General features: G+C 40.7%; 1 protein-coding gene across 2 annotated transcripts in view; it reads left to right on the top strand.

The window, feature by feature from the left end:
* Window positions 1-17,618, top strand: part of RALY (RALY heterogeneous nuclear ribonucleoprotein) — a 325,218-nt gene that overhangs the window by 31,949 nt on the left and 275,651 nt on the right. The gene's annotated exons all lie outside the window — the stretch shown is intronic.

Genomic DNA, 17,618 nt, shown 5'->3' on the forward strand with positions numbered 1-17,618 from the left:
TCAAGCGGCCCTCATTCAATGTTTTTAGAGGGTCAACAAACATGCAGCCCTTAAACCAAATATTTGAGAGAGTAATCAGGTGACCGAAACACTAAATCTTTTAAGGGTCATCTGGTGGCCATCACTCAAACTTTTTTGGGGGTCATCAGGCGGTCCTTGCGCCAAATTTTTAGAGGGTCAATATGCGACCCTCACTCTTAATTTTCCCAATGTGTGTATAATGCCTTCCTTCATAATTTGTTCATGATGTGTATGAGGCTTACCTCTACAATTCTCTTACATACAATGGAGAGCAAAATTACAGAACAACACACAAATTCCTAAATCTTAAGATCATTGTGTAGTCCTTTGTGATTGTATCCTAACATGAGTAAACTAGCAGTATTTTAAGCTTCTTTCATAAATTGTTTTTTTTCAAAAGCACATAAAAATAATATAAATGAAATGAGTGAAAAAGAACACTGATCAAAATTAGTGAACATTTTCAGATACCTGCAAGTTATTGGTGTTAATCTGGCACCTGGTGCTAATTTCCTTAATTATCTGACAAACCCTATTTAAGTGTGAGCCTAATTTTCCAATTTGCACTGACCTTCCAAAAATGGTGTGCTGTTCCAAAGTGACTGAAACCCTCCAGCAGCAGGTTGTCCAGATGAAGGCCAAAGGGGTGAACCTATCAGCCATAGCAAGAGAAGTTCGTCTTTCCAAGTCTGTGATTTTGAGAATATTGCATCTTTACAACATCACAAACTCGTTCAAGTCCCCCAAGAAGGCTGGTCGCCCTAGAAAGACAAATGCAAGAGAGGACAGGATAATGCAGAGATTCTCCATGGGTAATTGTTCCAACACTGCAGCTGGAATTGTTTGGCAGTTCAGCAATGAATAGGGTAAGGATCTGTCACGATGTTTAAGAGCATTTGGACTGAAAGCCCACTCTGCAGTAGCCAAATATCTCATTAGCAGAAAGAATCAAAAGGCTAGGTGAGGAACATGTTGTGTGGGCAGAGGAAAAGTGGTCTGAAGTTGAATTTAGTGATGAAAGGAAGTTTAGTTTATTTGGATCTGATGGGAAACATTATGTTCATTGACAAACTGGGGAAAGACTGAACCCAAAGTTTGTTAAGAAGTCAGTGAAAGGTGGTGAAGAAAGTGTCATGGTTTGGGGAATGTTTTCTGCAGCAGGAGATGGACCTCTCATACAGCTAAATGGCAGAGTGAATGCAAGTGTGTATCAGAACCTTTTTCAACAACACATGGTTATTTACTTGCATTCTTCACTCAGCCAGCCAGCAACGTTCATGCAGGACAATGTCCCCTGTCACACAGCAAAATGGGTAAAGCAGTTCCTTTAAACAGAAAACATTGAAACAATGAAATGGCCATCCCTAAGTCCTGACCAAAACCCAATAGAAAACCTCTGGAAAATCCTTGGTGACAAAGTTATGGCCAAAAGACTGACAACAGTCAAAGAATTGTGAAAGAGACTGGAAGAAGAGTGGACCAAAATCACATCAGAGCAGTATGAGAGACTAGTGATGTCCTGTGGCCGCAGATGTGCTGAAGTCATTCAAAGCAAAGGCCTGTACACTTCCTACTGAGTGGTGACTGTTGTTATCTTTAGAAAATGTAGTTATAATCTTTCTTTGTGCTACACTGATTGTTGTTCTATAATTATGATCATCACGTTTTGTGCAAAATAAAAGTTTTATGTTGATAAACTTTGGATCTTTTGTAAAACACTGTTCTAGAGGCATGGTGTACCCCTTACAAAAAACCTTCAAATGTTCATCAATGTAGATTACATTATTTCTTGAAAAAGTAAGTGATCATAAATCGTTCTCTAATTTTGATTTCCAGTGTATGTAGATGTATTCCCCTAAGGCGTAAAAGTTTTTCAGCCCTTGCAGTAAGTGCATTTGTTTTACCAGCCTAGAAGTCCAACTACCTAACAATTTTAACAGAATGTGTACCAGGCCCTTCTTTATGTCTAATATAGGGTGTATCCGAGTCACTTTTCCTTCCTAATTTTTGGCAGTTCTTGTATTGTCTGCATAGGCTTTATGAGTTTCAAAGTCCCTCATTCATAATTAAACAGGATGTGTTTGACAATGTCACACACACCACATGCCCAGATAAGGTAGTAAAATGTTAAGATGATATTTACCGGCGACTACTGGTGGGAGTAGTTTCACTTCCCCCTCTACTATGTCATCTATTGTAGTCACAAGCGATGGGGAAATACGGTGAGAGATGGTCTGGATAGTAAGGGGTGGAGGAGGCATTTTTTTTCTTCTCTTTTTAATCTTGCCTCATATACATGTCATTATATATATATATATATATATATATATATATATATATATATATATATATACTCGAATTGAGCCCCTCCGAGTATCCGACCTGCTCGATTTGAGTACCGAGAACAAAAGCATTTTAGTGCTCGCTCATCATTATTTACTATTCAAAATTAATGAAAAGGTCTTTCAAAGAGAACAATGTGTACAATATCATTCATTAAATGTAGATCTCATATTAAAATTAGCTGCTGAATATTTGTTTTATGCCTGTGCCACACAATATAATAATGGTTACTAGAACCAATTTGGAGTGAAAAAACTACAGGTCATATTAACAGGCTTTTTAATTAGCGAGCAACTATACGACCAAAGTAACATTAAATACCATGGAAAAGGAAGAGTCAGCATTTACACTTTACTACTTTAAGACTGCTGTCTGTGCTTACTGTGCAAATTATACACAAAGCTCAATGTCATGATGATTATGGAAAAACCTTTACCAAATGCATAGGTTAATAACCAGGTACAACAAAATTTGTGATTTTTTCTGATACAAGAAAGAAGACGTGTAAAATCCTAAACAATAGCTGTACATAACTACCTCTATGCCCATAAAATGTGCGATCAGTGACTAAACACTTCTTATGAAGCCTTGGAGTTATGCACGTCCCTTACCACCAGAGCAAATTTACTGATTAATAAATAGACTAGAAATAGGCCCGATGCTATCACATCGGGAGTGCGGAGAAATTAACATCTGTCTATGCTTAGTGGTGCTGACAGGAGCAGTGGACATGTGCCACACTGTTGCGCTTTCCAACATATCTGTTGTATGTCATTGTTCCACATTTGTGTATTGTATGTGTTGCGCTATTTGACGTCTTTCACCCCTGTGCACTGTGTCTTCCTTGTTGTGTGCTGTATATTGGTATCTTGTGTTGTGTTTCTTGAGCTGTGCTGCATGTATGTGTCATGTGTGTACATGTGTGTATATGGCTGTACGCTGTGTGTACATGTCATCTGTATACGTGTGTGTGTGTGTGTGTATTCTTGTGTGTGTATTCTCTCTCTGTCTCTCTCCCCCCCCTTCCCCCGGAGAAAACACGGGTCTTTTAAATAAAAAGATTTTTTATATTCACCTGTATCCAGCGATGATGTCTTCGGCTCTGCTTTCTCCCTCTCCTGACCACCGCTCATTATACTCACTGAATATTCACTGCACTGAAGAGCTGGCAGCAGGAGCAGCACTGGGGACTTCAGTGCTTCAGTGCCAGGGACCGCATCACTGGGGACAGGTAATGAGTATCTGTGTGTGTGTGTGTGTGTGTGAAGACATATGTGTGTTTGTGTTCAGTGTATACATGCATATGGGAAGGGTGGTAACGTCACTACTACTTGTGCATGGGCAGTTCATGCCCAGAAACTGCGGTGACGTGGATGTTACTTGCACAGGAGCAGTTTGAACTGTGCCTGCGCAATTGACAGTGCCGCGGTGCATGCCAGAATAGGGTTACAGACACAACTGGCAATTATGTATGTAGATTAGAGTCCTTGGCTATACTATCACTTGCTTTCCTTAAAGGTGTTGCCCCACGAAACAAAGTACATTCCAATGAATAAATATTTGAATAAAAATAATTTCCACAATTGGATGTGCTAAAAAAATGTTCCTTTTCTGAGATAATTTTCTAAATGTGCCCCTGCTATATACTGTGTAATGGCCGTATCTGACCAGACCAGGAAAGAAAGCCAAAGTGTATGCAGACAGGAGAGCATGAGAACGCAGCTGCTGCGGTAAAAGATGTTGCTGCCTGTTTTAAAATATGTTTTACCTCACAGTCTAGGAATATCCGCAACAAATACACATAACAATTCAAGGTTCAAGTGTGAATAAATATACATGCAAAAGAAAAGCAAAGCAGCTGATAAAATGCAACTTATCCTAGTAAATTGATGGGAACACTAGGATTAAATGACCATAAAGAAGTAATGTAAAAAATGATCTACTTATATAAGAGCGGAGGAGATGAAAAGACCAAGATGCGACAGAAAAGACCATTTTTTGCATTACCTCTATTGCATTGTGCCTCTTGCTTATTTACAGCTTGTTACATTGCCCTTTTTCAGCTGCTTTGTTTCTATTTTTTACTGCATTTTTCGTATTATAAGATGCACATTTCTTCCCAAAAATTTGCGCTGATTTCAGGTACCATTTCTTTGAAGGCCGCAGCGCCGACAGTTTCTGGATGCTCCTTCTGCTTCACAGTGCCTGCAGAGAGCATCTGGGAGACCCGCCACACTGCCAGCAGCATTGCTCTACTACAGTACCTCCTCTGCCTCCTGTGACCATGCCCCACCACCGCTGCCGCCACCACACCTTCTGATAAGACACCACCGGATTAAAAGACGGACCCCATATTTTTTTTTACATTTTTCTCTAAATTTGGGGCGCGTCTTATAATACGGCGCGTCTTATAAAACGAAAAGTGCCATATATATTTATTCGCATTTGCACTTTGAATTGTTTTGTATACTTGTGCTAACTTGTCTTAAGGCCCCTTTATACACTGCAACATCGCTAGCGATATCGCTGTAACGTCACCGGTTTTGTGACGTAATAGCGACCTCCCCAGCGACATTGCAGGGTGTGACACGCATCAGCGACCTGGCCCCCGCTGTGAGGTCGCTGATCGCTACAAGTCATTCAGGACCATTCTTTGGTCCTTTGTTTCTCGCTGCGCAGCATGTATCGGTGTGTTTGACACCGTTACAACGACATCATTAGCAACCCAGCTCATAGGCGTGCTAGCGTTCCCTTTCCAGCGAGGTCGTTCTGCAGGTCCGTATCGCTGCTGTGTCGTTGGCCGGATCTGCCTGTTTGACAGCTCACCAGTGATTGTTAGAGACTTTCCAGCGATCCCGGCCAGGTCAAGATCACTGGTGGGATCGCTAGAAAGTCTCAGTGTGTAAAGAGGCCTTTACACTAGCAGTAGAATAGTTGTGTTTGCTGAGAACTTTTGTAAATCCCATTATAGCTGTTTCCTTTCATAGGTTACAGCATGAATTACAGCAATACCAGTCTGCATAAGTGATGACCCATATTCTTTAGCCCTCATTCATTACGTTTGAGGCAAGTGGATACAGGACGTCATTACTTATTTGCACCAATGGTGTGGCATAACAGTTTTAAGGCACCATTTCAGTAGGGTGTTTTTTTCAGAGCTGATTTTGTACTTTTAACCCCTTCACCCCCTGGCAATTTTCCATTTTTGTTTCTTGCTCCCCTTCCGAGACCCATAACTTTTATTTTTCTGTAAATCTTGCCATATGAGGGTATTTTTTTTGTGGGGCGAGTTGTACTTTTGAATTAACCCATTATTTTTACCATACAGTGCTGGCCAAAAGTATCGGCACCCCTGCAATTCTGTCAGATAATACTCAGTTTCTTCCTGAAAATGATTGCAATCACAAATTCTTTAGTATTATTATCTTCATTTAATTCGTCTTCAATGAAAAAAAAATATACCAAACATAAAAAGGGGTGGACAAAAGTATTGGCACTGTTTGAAAAATCATGTGATGCTTCTCTAATTTGTGTAATTAACAGCACCTGTAACTTACCTGTGGCACCTAACAGGTGTTGGCAATAACTAAACCACACTTGCAGCCAGTTGACATGGATTAAAGTTGACTCAACCTCTGTCCTGTGTCCTTGTGTGTGCCACATTGAGCATGGAAAAAAGAAAGAAAACCAAAGAACTGTCTGAGGACTTGAGAATCCAAATTGTAAGGAAGCATGAGCAATCTCAAGGCTACAAGTCCATCTCCAAAGACCTGAAAGTTCCTGTGTCTACGGTGCGCAGTGTCATCAAGAAGTTTAAAGCCCATGGCACTGTGGCTAACCTCCCTAGATGTGGAAGGAAAAGAAAAATTGACGAGAGATTTCAACGCAAGATTGTGCAGATGGTGGGTAAAGAACCTCAACTAACATCCAAACAAGTTCAAGCTGCTCTGCAGTCCGAGGGTACAACAGTGTCAACCCGTACTATCCGTCGGCGTCTGAATGAAAAGGGACTGTATGGTAGGATACCCAGGAAGACCCCACTTCTTACCCCGAGGCATAAAAAAGCCAGGCTGGAGTTTGCCAAAACTTACCTGAGAAAGCCTAAAACGTTTTGGAAGAATGTTCTCTGGTCAGATGAGACAAAAGTAGAGCTTTTTGGAAAAAGCCATCAACATAGAGTTTACAGGAAAAAAAAAGAGGCATTCAAAGAAAAGAACACGGTCCCTACAGTCAAACATGGCGGAGGTTCCCTGTTTTGGGGTTGCTTTGCTGCCTCTGGCACTGGACTGCTTGACCGTGTGCATAGCATTATGAAGTCTAAAGACTACCAACAAATTTCGCAGCATAATGTAGGGCCCAGTGTGAGAAAGCTGGGTCTTCCTCAGAGGTCATGGGTCTTCCAGCAGGACAATTACCCAAAACACACTTCAAAAAGCACTAGAAAATGGTTTGATAGAAAGCACTGGAGATTACTAAAGTGGCCAGCAATGAGTCCAGACCTAAATCCCATAGGACACCTGTGGAGAGATCTCAAAATGGCAGTTTGGAGAAGGCACCCTTCAAATCTCAGGGACCTGGAGCAGTTTGCCAAAGAAGAATGGTCTAAAATTCCAGCAGAGCATTGTAAGAAACTCATTGATGGTTACCGGAAGCGGTTGTTCGCAGTTATTTTGGTTAAAGGTTGTGCAACCAAGTATTAGGCTAAGGGTGCCAATACTTTTGTCTGGCCCGTTTTTGGAGTTTTGTGTGAAATGATCAATGATTTGATTTTTGTTTCATTCTCTTTTGTGTTTTTTCATTGCAAGCAAAATAAATGAAGTTAATAATACCAAAGAATTTGTGATTCCAAGCATTTTCAAGAAGAAACTGAGTATTATCTGACAGAATTGCAGGGGGGCCAATACTTTTGGCCAGCACTGTATAGTGTATTGGAAAACGGGAAATTTTGGAGAAGAATTTGACAAACCTGCAAACTTGAAGTTCAAAGAATATGTTCTTCTCTGGTTTGTGTGAAACCAAACTATGCTTTTCTCTATCCATTACTGTCATATTTCTTTTTGTTTGTTTTTAGAAAAAGAAAAAATGTAGAAATCTAAACCAATTCAATATTTGTTGTGATCAACTTTTATATTCAAAACAGCATACATTTTTCTAACATGTACAAAGTTTTTGAAGAAACTTGGCAGGGAGGTTGTCCCAGCCATCTTGGAAAATTAACCATGGATCTTCTGTGGGTGTATATACACATGTGCAAATTGTTCTGTCTCTTCATGTAATCCCAGGCAGACTTGATGATTTTGAGATCAGTGCTTTGTCATGGCCATATCATTACTTCCAGGACTCCTTATTTACTCACAATATAGTTCTAAATGACATTGGTTGTATGTTTTGGCGACTTGTCCTGCAGCAAAATAAATTTGGAAACAATCAGAAGCCTCCTTGATGGTATTACAAAATGGGTTTCTTAACATTGGGGACTCCACTAATTGCAACCAAAACCTGAACTCCATTTGTTGAAATTCAACCCAAAACGTGTAAGGAACCTCCACCAAATTTCTCTGCTGCTTGCAGCTCCCCAGCCCTTCAAACAAACTGCCTTCTATTATAGTCAGTATTTCACATTTTAATTCATCAGTCCAGAACAGCTGCTACCATTCTGTATCCCAAATTCAAAGTTTGAGTGTAAAGTTCAAAAACTTTGGACATAGTTCATAGATAAAATCCATACAGTTAAGAAAAGTCTTGCCAGACATCTTTAAACTGCAGATGGTTGAAGTTGGGTCCTCTTACTTACAGACAGTTCACTGCTGGACATCTTATTTCAAAAGGAAATAAGCATGGTGTGCTTTCATCTGCTCCACTAAGTATCTTCCGTTGACCACTTCTGTGGTCCTCAACATTGACAATGTTTTGGTGCTTCTTCGAAAGAGCTTGAAATCCCAGTCTGCTTTTTTAAATCTTTGTCTTAGCTAAACCTTGTTGATGCAATATAACTACCTTGTGTCTTTTTTATGAAAATGCTTGGCCCAGTCACTGCTGAGCTGTAGCATGTATCCTCTCTCCAGGGGTACTGGTCTCATGGGAGGGTCTTGTTCCATTCTGCCTCGTTCCGGAGGTCATGCCGCCATATATTGGTGCTGCTACCTCCGGAACGCCGCCAGTAATAGTCCTGGTCTGCAGTATACGTGTCTGGCGTCCGTGACTGTACTGTGATCCGTCCTTCCTCTCAGGTATTTTGTCCTGACTTGTGTCCTCCCTGTACCGCTCGTCCATTGCGTTCCCTTGACTCCCTGATTCTGTCCTGTGTCTCCTCTGCCCTGTCCATCTGACCCCGATCCTATCTTGAAACTTCTCTGCACCTGTAAGTAGTTTTGACCTCCTGGCTCCTGACCTTGGTTATTATTCCTGACTTAGGCTCCGCTTCTCCCTTCTGTCATTTACTAGACTTCCTGGTATCTAACTCTTGGCTTCCACCCGACCATGACTTGATTTTTCCATGGTATTGATGAGACATCCCGATACTGACTTTGCTTGCTAACTACTCTATAGTATTCTATCGCCATTTAGTGGGTTTTTCTGCTTACTACATATTGTAGCTGTCTCTGCACCTAGCTTCAGGCCTCCCACTAGAGTAGCATGACAGTCTTGTTGCTGAGTTCTGTCTTGTCATGGGCTATGACATCTAATATGAAACTATCTTCCACAACCTCAACTTGAGTTTGGCTGTTCCTTACCCAGTTTCAGGCCTCATACATAACTGTTTTACTTTAGGTTCATGTCTGTGTTTTAACCTACATATAAATATGATCATTATCACCTCTTTGTTATTATTTGTTTCTCATATACCTGACTATAACCCTACAAAAAACCTTACTTTCTGCAAGTGAACTTGGAAGAATTGATGCTGCTTTAAAGACAATCTGTGGTCACCACCAAATATTGATTTGATTTATATTTCTATTTTTTTCATTTGTTTTGCATTTTGCTAACTGATAGAAGAAAAAAAATAAACCATTAACACTTCTACTTTGAAAGCATTCTTGTTTCGCAGCATTATCTTTGCCATACCTGCCTAAAACGTTCTCACATTACTCTACAAATGTCTCAGACAATATGGTTTAGAAAAGTGAAAAATACTTTGGGTCATTCAAATGCCAGCTACTAGCATAAATACATAAGTATAACGTGTTTCTATAATAGCCTGCCAACTGTGCAACAAAATTATTACATGACTCCTGGGATCATTGATCCCAATTACATCAATGCCCATTGTTAAATTACCGACATTGAAAGAAACACATAAAAGTACAATGGCTATTAAGAAAGAGAAATTCATGCCACTCCAATTGAGATTTGGAAGCCAGCTGTATGCAATAATTCTACCGAGTTCTGTAAAGAATAGCAATACAAAACCTGATAGCTGAAGGGTGATGTTGTACTATGGTTAATGCCAATTTGAAGCTTGAGATAAAGTGACACTAAAACGTTGCAACAATGTATTACTTAACATTAGAAAAGGCTTGACAGCCCACAATGCAGCATCAATTTGTATTCTACTCTCGCAAATAAGACCCCTTTACCTGTCTGCTGCCTTGCGTTTTGCAGTCAAAGGTTAGATATCATTTCTATGCCTGCCTATGAGTCATGCACAATAATGTGATATGGAACCTTAGATCAGCTCAGATCTTCTCATGTTCCAAAGTAGAAAACTAAAATGCGTCTGGTGACAAACATTGTGCTTCAGACACACACCACTATATAACAATCCTACTGTAGCCCGCGGCATGTACATTTCAATAATACTAACTCAGCCTCTATGTCTCTGAAGTTCTGTTTTCACAGTATGCTGCTGATTTAGGAATTTAAATGCCCTGTCTTACATTAACTCCCTAATGCTCAGGTTTGTCTCATAAGTTAGAAGTGTTAAGGCCGCTTTACACGCTACGACATTGCTGAAGCGATCTCGTTGGGGTCACGGATTTTGTGACGCACATCCGGCCGCGTTAGTGATGTCGTTGCGTGTGACACCTGTTAGTGATTTTGAATTGTTGCAAAAACGTTCATAATCGCTAATCGGTGACATGCCCCCCTATTCCCAATTATCGTTACTGCTGCAGTAACGATGTTGTTCATCATTCCTGCGGCAGCACACATCGCTACGTGTGACACCGCAGGAACGAGGATCCTCTCCTTACCTGCACCCGCCGGCAATGAGGAAGGAAGGAGGTGGGCGTGATATTAATCCCGCTCCTCTCCGCCCCTCCGCTTTGATTGGGCGGTTGCTTAGTGATGTCGCTGTGACGCTGAACAAACCGCCCCCTTAGAAAGGAGGCGGTTGGCCGGTCACAGCGACGTCGCTGGGCAGGTAAGTGCATGTGATGGGTCCGCGCAATATTGTGTGCCACGGGCAGCGATATGCCCGTGTCGCACAACCGATGGGGGCGGGTACGCACGCTAGCAATATCAGTAATGATATCGCAGCGTGTAAAGCGGCTTTTAGGCTGCACTTACAATGGCATGCTATACTCGCTAAACCACTGCCAATTGCACATTTACAACTACTGTATGTAAGACCATGTGCTGCTGAGAATGATGATTTTTAGGCAAGCTTGAAAATCATACCGCCCCACAAACATGTATTTTGTTCATTAATCAGGTGACTGACAAATTGTTTAGACTTGCAATATTCAGCTTGAGCGGATTATCGTTAAGTGTAAATGCACTGGTGGCCAAATTATGTATCTTGATCATGAATAGTGATGGACGGACTTGCAGATAACCAGGACCAGCAGGTCTAACCGGATTAAAAAAAAGTCCCGGTTCCAGTCCGGGATTAATCCTGGTTATCTGGCCGGCTGCCGGTCCCCATATAGGTCTTTGGGGACTAGAATCCAGTGATTAAAAATGGTGGTAGAAAGATAAAGGGAAATAGGAGCAAGCGCATTATACTTACCAAGGCTCTAGAGCTGCTGTAACTGCTCCTGCGACCTCTCATTCTTCTTCCAGGGCCGCACATTATTGCTCATCCATATGCCCACTGACTGTCCTGGCATCTGTGATTGGTTGCAGTTAGATGCACCTCCAGCCTGTGTGACAGCGACTGACTGCTTCCAATAACAGACATTATGTGCGTCTATATCGTGGTGTAAAAATAAATAAATAAATGAAACAATTGGCATAGGGTTCCTCCATATTATCATACCCAGCACAGATAAAGTATACTGCTACAAGCCGCAGCCCCCAGACATGTGCTTATCTTGGCTGTGTATCAAAATAGAAGGAACTTCATGCAGCTTTTTTATTATTATTTAATTATTTATATAAATAATTGAATAAAAACAGCGTGCGGTCACCCCCAATTTTGATACCCAGCCACGATAAAGCCTGACAGCTGGAGGCTGGTATTCTCAGGCTGAGGAGACCCATGCTTATTAGGCCCCCCAACCTAAAAATAGCAGCCTGCAGCTGCCCGGAATTGCTACATCTATTAGAGGCGGCAGTCCCGGTGCTTTACCCAGATCTTCCATGCATGAATGATATATCATAATGCCTCAGACCAGGAACTATATATTAGTATTAGATGACCAGGCTCTTCTCTTGTTGTTCCTCATTAATTCAAGTGTTCATTCAAATATTTCTTTTATCCATTCATTGTAAAATGCTCATTGGTTGAACTTAATCTGATATGAGTCTATTCCAATACTATTAGCTGCTGTGGGACTTACTTCACTAATTAACTTGTAATATGCACTAAACAAAAAGTCAGCTTAACAAGCTAATTTAGGTGGGATCAACTGACTAATGTATTTGAAAGCCTCAGAGTCTTCACTAACAGTAGATGTCACAGAAAAAAGTAGACATGTTGGATTTAACATGCCCAATCCTTTGTTCTCGTGGGAGATAAGTCACACCAGAAGAGTCTGGAGGACACAAAGGGGTCTGTCAGCAGCTCAGTCCCAATCAAATTACCATATGCTAGTGTGAATGATTATGGTACACCCAGGAAAAATAGTTGTTAGTTGAACTAATACTCAACTTTTACTTCATGAGTATGACACATTAATTGTGACCTCACTATTCAATATTTCCATGTCTCTTGACATATGAAAAAGGCTCATGGAAAAAAATGTCATCAGCATCCTCCGCATGGCACACATACCTACCTCTAGTGTCTACATTGATTACTGATCTTTTGTAATGCAAGGGAACACTCTGGCCAAGACCTGTTTCCCTGTCCCTATACACTATTGAAAAGGGTATCTGGCTAGGGCTGTGTGTGTGTTTACCTCTTGCAACAGCAACTGCAAACTGCATGCACTACGAAATAGAGGAAAATGAGAGAGGCTGGAGTAGGAAAATAAACTTTTCTTTACTCCGCAAAGTGGTGAAACATATGTACCATGTACATCTGGTAGCAGAAATGGCACTTCAGCAATAAATGTTCTGCATAATTCAGAGGTATTAACTTCACGGTTACATGTTTCTGTGACAGGTTACATTGTAAAAGACAATTGTTGTGAGGAGGACCTCTACCTTCCCTTGTGAGGGCCACATGGGTCAAGGTATGTTGCTACATCCCCTCACAACTAGAGATCAGCAGACTCGTGGAAGTTCTGTTCAGCGGGTACAGCTGGACTTTAGATAAAGTTTGGTTTTGGACCCAGATTTAACCTGAATCCTAATGGAAGTCGCTAATTAGGCATTTCGGGTCTCCGCCGACATGCAGCCAGCCACAGACAGATCCCTTTCAGAGTTGAGTGGGCAGTGTTTTTCCATTTTTTTGGGTGCACACTACATCTCATCACACTGTTGTTACCCGCAGTGCAAGCCGTTCAGACACTGCAAGCGGCTCACACTGGGCTGAGCACTGAGTGTACCCGAGCACAGCAATGCTTGAGCGAGTGGTTTGCATACGTACAGTGCCCAAACTCTGTTCTTTTATACAGTTTGTATTTGGTAGGAACCTCAGGTTCACTCACCTCTACTCTCAACTTTTCTCAACTTCCAATATTTATGGACTGCACTCGTCCCAGTGTGACACTGCATCTCCATAGGAAAAAAATTGTCTCCCAGTCTGGTTAGTTTTTATTATGTCTCTCAGGCCTGGCTACACTTGAACTTCTTATCTAGTATAGATGACACTTGTGATATGCATTCCACTTGCCTGCTGATCTAGGACTACATCTGCCAATTGGCACTCGATTACTTCAGGACTTGCTACCTTGGCAAAGTCTCCTCTTCACACACAACACCTTTAAGTACTGCTGATCTGTAAATATCAGTTCTTTTTATTTCAGTACTGCTCAACAACTGGAAGTAGTTACCTATGGCCACTTAAATCTTCCCCCCTTGAGCTGACCCCATTTGTTAACCCTGCCTGCAGGCTAAGAGTTGCAGGCCACAAGTGCATAAAACAACATATAGAACAAGACAATGCATTATAGCAATACAAGATCTTCAGACAGTGTGCCAACAACACTTCAAGTCCTTTCTTTAACAATTGCCATTCTCTGCAATCCAAGACCTACAAGACATAAAAAAAAGCAATGCGATAAAATACAATATAATACATTATTGAACTTGCGACAATTTGGATCATCATCTTCTTCAATGTACCATGGTCTTGGGAATTGATCCAGTCTTTCTTGGTGAGGACCCCTTAACCAGAGATAGAACACAGTCTTTGCAATTGATAACACTCCATAAAGTGCAGAACAGACCATAAATATGGCTCAATCCATAACTGAGGGTGTGGGACCATCCTTCCTCTAATTTTCCTGGAACACAAGTTTCAGGCCCTATATTTATGTTGTCTGGGTATTCACCATCCAGTGTAAGTTCCTCTCCTTCAACTGCGAATGCTCAATCTCCAAAGTCTTCCGACCATACCTCTGTGCCTCTTGCCAGGCTGAATTTCCTCCTTTGGCATAGTCCGTGGCACCAACTCCTCACTTGACCGTAAATCCTCGCAGTCTTTTTTGACCACTTCAGGTGAGGGACACTGGGTTTCTGCTTTGGTGTTTGACTTCTCCGTCATTGCGAGTATTCTCATGGGAAACTATACTTTCATCCTCCATTTTGTTCCAGATACTTTTCTCCAAGCATTTGTTACGTTTCTTCCACTCCAACACACATTGAGATATTGACGTCGGTCTTCTCCTTAACATGCTCCTTTATTTTTGGCTCCACGCCCCTGGGACCCAACTCCTAACATGGCAAACACGTAACACTTATCTTTTGGTTTTTCCACCTTCAGCCTTTTCTCTTGATTTTTATCTCTATTTCCTAGTGGGAAGGACTTTTCTTTTCAATGCACACTCTCCTGGTGCTCACCACCAGAGCTGGCTGATTCTTATCGATAAGAAACTTACTTTTTATGGCTGAATTTTTGGTAGGCTGGGTAAATTTTTGCGATCTTCTGTGCCCTTCAGTCGCACATTGAGATGTCTTTCCCTCTGCACTCCAACATCAATTGACATCTTGAAACACATTCCAGGCGCCACCTTTACTACTCTACTAGTCTTCCCAAAGTTTACCTTTTGAGGGACTTGATCCTGCCGACTATGCCAAATGTAAGGCAAGGAACCACTCTGGCGGAGGGTTGTTTCCGTGTCCCTAAACACTACTCAAAAGAATACTTGGCTGGGTATGTGTTGTTACTTATTGCAACCGCAACTGCAGGCTGCATGCTGCTGCTTGACATGGCAGGCTTGGTCCTGATGAAGTACAGATGAGTAAGAGAGAGAAGAGAAGGGAAAAAATCTTCTTTTTACAGAATGAACTAGTAAAACATATGTACATCTAGTAGTAGGAATGGAACATAAGCAATGAATCTTCTGCACGATTCAGAGCCATAAACTTCATGGCTGCATGTGCCAACAATGTTGCACTTTTACATGTTGCACTGTAAGAGCAGATTGTTAAAAAGGGCCTCCATCTTCTATAGCCCTCATGGCTATTTCCCAATTCCAATACTTGGGGGCAGCACTCATCCTAGTGTGCCGCTTCATCTCCTTTGGAGAAAAATTGTGTCCCAGCCTGGCCAAATATACTTACAACTCTCAGGACTGACTACACTTGAACATCTTATCTAGTATAGATTACCCACTTGCCCTCTGATGTGGGACTACTTCTGCCACTTGGAGCTATTGGTGAGTAGTGCATGTAGTTTTACCCATCAACCAAATTTTGTTTAAATCCCCGCAAAATGGCATTATTTATTTTCTAGGAGCCCCCCCAGTGCATGCTACTTACTCACTTTCAGGTATGAAACACATTTGTGTTGGTTGAATCCGCAAAGTTACCAGACATTGGTATGTGAGACTTTACTCATAGTATGTGTTTTGTGATGGGTCACAATTCCGAAAGATATCTACATATGTTGTACATAATGTCTGTAGATTGACAAGAAGAGGAGGACAATGAAAATGTAGTCTTCAAATTCAAACTACACATAAGGATTATTTTAGTATTTAACCTATGGGTGCGTTCACACAAAGGCAATTTTGATTTTGCCATATTTTAGGAAAATTGCATAAAAACAAAGCACACAAACTCAGAGCCCTTGTTTGGAGATACACAAAATTGTGTGCTTCTTTTTTAATGAAGATAATATGCAAAGTTAATTTATTTCTTATTTTAGAAGCATTAAATCAATTATAGTCTTGATTGCATCAGTGTAGTGACCTTAGAAACTCTAATATCTTTATGAAATAATAAGGCTAATTTCCTAGTTTTTTTACATTAAACTTGGGTTGGGCCATTATTTTATTATTTTGCTTTAGAACACTGAAAACTGCCACCCCAAAAATTTTAAGCCAGCTTTATATAGCTACAATGTTGCTCTTTACCCTTGCAATCCTCTGTTGTGTCAATAATTTTTTTGCATGGCTTGCATCATTGGACTTCTTCTTCGGCTTCCTTAAAGGGAACCTGTCACCGGATGTTTATAATACTCACCTAACAGTCGGTACAGAGCACACTGGTCAGATGGGTGTCTCCGTTGTCCGGGTCCGCGCCTCCTTTCGGCCATCTTTGTCCTCCTTCTGAAGCTAGTGTGGAGGCGCGGACCCGGAGAACGAAGACGCCCTTCCAACCAGTCTGCTCCGCACCGACCGTTAGGTGAATATTACAATCATCCACTCACAGGTTCCCTTTAAGGCTGCCATACATGTTAAAATAAAGTCACCTGAACTGACTAACCAACTATGTAAGGTTCTGTGCACATGTCCAGTTGGCATCTGTTTTTCCCCAAAAATGATGTATTGGTACATCATATTAGAAGTACCCATGCATGGCATAGCAACAGGAGCTGAGCCTGCATCATACCCAAATGATATACAACCAACATCTTCCTATAAGAGGGACCAAAGTGGGGTCCAATTGCTTCTGTTTAAATATTTAAATAGACAAAACAAATTTAAATAGTGTGATCACTATTCCTTGCAAGTATTAATTCGCATTAGCCTACTGTGATGCTATCTCAAGGGTCTGATGGGTTATCATGGCAGCTGATGGCCTGTTGAAGTCCCCCATTGGCATCCTTGTATGTCCGCCTGTGATGCCCAGCCTGTATGTGGACTTCATTGGAGAAGGTCATTGTACCTATATAATGCAATATAAGTGTATTGATAAAAAATAAATAAATAAAGCATATTTGGCATCAACACATTAGTAAAAGTCCAACATATAAAAAAAAGAACAACTTATAAAATTAATTAACCCATATGGTAAACATCGAAAAAAAATTGAAACATCAGAATATTTGGTTTTTTTTAGCCATCAAGCCTTCCTGAAAGGGTGCAATAAAAGAAACCAAAACACTGCATGTAACCAAAAATGCTCTGGATTAAAACATCACCTTGCCACATAGAAAACAAAGTTAAACTGCTTCTTTGACAGAAAAAAACAAAAGTTATGAGTCACAGAAAATAGTGATAAAAAAATTCTTTTAGCCCACATACATCTATGTTGATGGAAAAATAAAAAAAGTTATGGCTGTTGGAAGAAGGGAAGGTAAAAACAGAAGAGCAAAAACATATATATATATATATATATATATATATATATATATAGATATATATATATATATATATATATATATAAAAAAAGTAAATAACCAACAAATAAATCCCGCAGTGCAAACAATAAATATTGTCATAGTAATTATAAATAATTAGTAATGAATACATAAGTGTAGTAATAATATATATAACGGACACCAGTGTGTCAGTAAATAACAACAAGTTGGGACT

The sequence above is a fragment of the Anomaloglossus baeobatrachus genome, chromosome 5 (assembly GCF_048569485.1).
Source record: "Anomaloglossus baeobatrachus isolate aAnoBae1 chromosome 5, aAnoBae1.hap1, whole genome shotgun sequence".
NCBI lineage: Eukaryota > Metazoa > Chordata > Amphibia > Anura > Aromobatidae > Anomaloglossus > Anomaloglossus baeobatrachus.